Here is a 4,499-nt window from a genome sequence, read left to right on the forward strand (position 1 = left end):
GGCCCCAGCACAGCGCCTCCTGCAGGTCAGTCTCACGCTCACCGGCCTCAGCACAGCGCCTCCTGCAGGTCAGTCTCACGCTCACTGGCCTCAGCACAGCGCCTCCTGCAGGTCAGTCTCACCGGCCTCAGCACAGCGCCTCCTGCAGGTCAGTCTCACGCTCACCGGCCTCAGCACAGCGCCTCCTGCAGGTCAGTCTCACGCTCACTGGCCCCAGCACAGCGCCTCCTGCAGGTCAGTCTCACCGGCCTTAGCACAGCGCCTCCTGCAGGTCAGTCTCACGCTCACCGGCCTCAGCACACCGCCTCCTGCAGGTCAGTCTCACGCTCACCGGCCTCAGCACAGCGCCTCCTGCAGGTCAGTCTCACGCTCACTGGCCTCAGTACAGCACCTCCTGCAGGTCAGTCTCACACTGGTCTCAGCACAGCGCCTCCTGCAGGTCAGTCTCACGCTCACTGGCCTCAGCACAGCGCCTCCTGCAGGCCAGTCTCACACCGGCCTCAGCGCAGCGCCTCCTGCAGGTCAGTCTCACACCGGCTTCAGCACAGCGCCTCCTGCAGGTCAGTCTCACGCTCACCGGCCTCAGCACAGCGCCTCCTGCAGGTCAGTCTCACACCGGCTTCAGCACAGCGCCTCCTGCAGGTCAGTCTCACGCTCACTGGCCTCAGCACAGCGCCTCCTGCAGGTCAGTCTCACCGGCCTCAGCACAGCGCCTCCTGCAGGTCAGTCTCACGCTCACCGGCCTCAGCACACCGCCTCCTGCAGGTCAGTCTCACGCTCACCGGCCTCAGCACAGCGCCTCCTGCAGGTCAGTCTCACACCGGCTTCAGCACAGCGCCTCCTGCAGGAAGATAGAGTTATGAACGGTGCAATGTTTGAGTTACATCTGAGTTTTGGAGTGAATTTGAAGGTACATATTTTCATGTTTGATGAAATAAGACTCGAGAAGTTCAACAGACTTAATCAAAAACAGATAGTTACTGTAAACTAGTTACTGTTAGTTTGGGTGTGGTTAGCTCCTCCCTCAGACAGAAGGAGGAGTTCCCATTGGACGCTCCAGAGGGACGACTCATGTAAAGTATAATCTAAGACTCAATCTTTTCCATCTTTACTCCCTCGTCCTCCCCTTCTACCTCACCTTCTGTTTCTCCCCCCCATTCACTCTTCTTCTCTTTCCCATTTTTTAACCCCTTCTTAGCCCACTCCCTCTCTTCCCCCCTCTCTCTATCTCTCTAACCACCTGCCTTCTCCCTTCCTCTTACCCTCCCTCCTCCCTCTTTCTCTCTCTCTCTCTCCCTCTCCCTCTCTCTTTTTCCCTCCCTCCCTCTCTCCCCCTCCCTCTCTACCTCTCCCTCCCTCTCACTCACTCCTTACCTCCCTCTCCCCACCTCTCTCTCGCCTCCCTTCTTTTTCTCTCTCTGTCTCCCTCCCTCTCTCTCTTTCTCTCTCTCCCTCCCTCCCTCCCTCTCTTTCTTTCTCTCCCTCCTTCCAGCCCTCTCTCCCCTCTCTCTCTCTCCCTCCCTCTGTGTCCCCCTGTCTCCTCCCTCCCTCTCTCTCCTTCCCTCCCTCTGTCTCTCCCCCTCTCTCCCTCCCTCTCCCCCTCTCTCTCTCCTCTGCAGCTCTGGTCGTGTGGCGTCCTGGTCAGCCTGAGGTCCAGATGGTGCAGTCCACAGGAGAGAGCTTCACACTGGGACGCTCTGCTCTGACCTCGCCCTCCTCCTCGCCCTCCTCCTCTTCCCCCTGTTCCTCCCCCTCCTCCTCCAGACCCTGCTCTGGAGCCAGCCACAGTGGACATGGAGACACAAGGACAGACGCGAGCTTCAGTAATCACACACCATCAAATGAACTTTGAACTCTTTTGATCGTTTAATTAGGAGACTTCTAAGTGTGTGTTTCTCGATCAGGAAATGATCGATTTTTGGATTCATCTTTAGTTATAATTATATGTTTATGAGTCATGTGACCAGATTCTGAGTGGGCCTTTTCCAGTGTTGTCTCAGAAGAAGGAGCTCGAGCACAGGAGGTCTTCATGAGTTTGTGACACGCTCCATGATCTCAAACATGAAGGTCAAACCTCCATCATTTCTGCAAATATGTTTTATATAGAATATAAGTTAATGATTGTAGTGATGTTTAAAAGTTAGTAAAGACTCTCTCTCTCCCCCTTCCCTCTCACTCTCTCTCTCCCTTCTCTCTGTCTCACCCATCCCTCCCCCCTCTCCCATCCCCCTCACTCTCTCTTCCCTCCCTCGCTCTCTCTCTCCCATCCCTCCCTCCCTCGCTTCTCCCCCTCTCGCGTATCTCCCCCTCTCTCTCGCATCCCTCCCCCTTTCTCTCCCCCCTCGCTCTCTCTCCCTCCTATCCCTCCCTCTCTTCTCCCCCTTCTCTCTTCTCTCTCCCCCCTCTCTCTTCTCTCTCCCCCCTCTCTCTTCTCTCTCCCCCATCTCTCCCCCCTCTCTCCCCCCTCTCTCTTCTCTCTCCCCCATCTCTCCACCCTCTCTCCCCCCTCTCTCTTCTCTCTCCCCCCTGTCCCATCTCTCCCCCCTCCCCCATCTCTCCCCCCTCTCTTCTCTCTCCACCCTCTCTCCCATCTCTCCACCCTCTCTCCCCCCTCCCCCATCTCTCCACCCTCTCTCTTCTCTCTCCCCCCTCTCTCCACCCTCTCTCTTCTCTCTCCCCCCTCTCTCCACCCTCTCTCGTCTCTCCCCCCCTCTCTTCTCTCCTCCCTCTCTTCTCTCCCCCCCTCTCTCTCTCTGTTTAATGAGAGCCGCTGTGACTATCAAAGGTCGTTTGATCCACTGTCTCCTCTTCTTTCATTTCTCTGCACTGCTGCTTCCATTATTTCTCCGACCGGTTTTCAGACCTGATTTAGCCCTGGTTTGAGAAATTTAAACCTGCTTTAGAAGTTTGTTAGACCTTGTGGTCAAAACCTGATGTAGTCAGATCTCAGACGCCTGCTTAATATTTAGAACGATGTGGTACGTGGTTTAAGACTTCTGGTCTCAGACACGTGTAAAAGTTTGTTTTAGGACTGGGCAGACCTGACTCGACCTGACTCAAATTGTAGAAAATGTGCGTCAATGATATACTTAGATAAAAGAAAGATTGCTATGAAACTTTAGGATTTTCAATGTTTATCCCTTAAAACAAAGTTAGAATAGCAAATTGATCATTTCATGAACCTCAAAAAACACCAGTGAAAAAGTGGGAGGTTCTCTCAGTGACTCGGGACAGAGGACTAAAGGGCTGTGCAGCACACCTCAATTCCATTTCTGTTTCCGTTATAAAGCTGGAGAGTAAATGAACAGTTCACCATACGGATCATTCAAGAGCAGAATAAAACATAAACATATAAACACACAAATGTAAGCACATGGACTGTTATTTTCACACAAGCCCAAAGTAGATTCAGGCTGAACAACGTCTCGAGTTTCCATTATCCGTCCATCGAAAGTGTGTCTAAAAATACTCTGTGTCTATGGTTTATTTTCAGCCGTCGATGGCATTTTGGCCGATCGTTTGACCACAGAAACACCCAAGCATTTGTCTGCCACGGTGAACAGAAACGCATCCATGTAATTATAGATGTATTATTAGCAGATACTTTGTTGTCCTGGTAAAAAAAAACTCTGTTTGCAGTGAGTTAATAATTAAGAAGTAAGGCTGAAATGTAGACGAAACTGGGACTAAATATGGAACTAAACTAAGACAAGACTAAACCAGGACCAAACCAACCAGGAAGACGTCATCAGAAAACATGTCATCTTGAATATGATCACACCCAATGCAATAAGTAAAAATATAATGAAAAAATAAAAATAAATGTACAATATAGCCGCAAGCGGCAATGATCGGCCCTCGCTACGCCGCCGCCACGCCGCAAGAGGAGGGGGCGCTAACGCGCCCCAATTGTCCTTTTATTACGCCTACTGCTGAATCTGTGACGCTGTCACATCTTCTCCCCTTTGTTTTACCATCAAAAAGCAATTTTATTTTGAATTCTTGGCAAAATGTGCGGCTTTCACGCACAGACCGTGACTCTTAGAATAAAAATTAGGATAACTTTTGATGGTCCACACCTGAAGATGAGTCTCCCCAAATTTCACGTTAATAGGGCTGACGCCCTAGGAGGAGTTGGTGAAAGTATTTATAAGTGTAAGCATGTTCTGGTGATTTCCCCATTGGAATAACATGGGAGGTTTCGATCATCGCTACGGCAAAGCCATAACAATTATGACATGGGTCTCATTTACTTTTTTGATGGGGATGCTAAAATTAAGTTGTGTGTCAAATTTCAGATAATTTCGCAAAACTAAACATTTAACCTCCATATAAAATCTATAGGGGGCGCTGTCGCGCCAAATTAATTAATTTCACTTCAAGTAGGTTTAGGGCAAAGAGTTTAACAACTGATTCTAATTTGATGCAATTCGGACTTTATCTGCGCAAACGGCAGAAATTTTAAATATGGGAGATTTCTGAAATTTTAGTTACAGTTT

The sequence above is a fragment of the Eucyclogobius newberryi genome, unplaced genomic scaffold (assembly GCF_026437365.1).
Source record: "Eucyclogobius newberryi isolate DKJ021-1_F unplaced genomic scaffold, fEucNew1.0.hap1 SCAF_176, whole genome shotgun sequence".
Taxonomy (NCBI): Eukaryota; Metazoa; Chordata; class Actinopteri; order Gobiiformes; family Gobiidae; genus Eucyclogobius; species Eucyclogobius newberryi.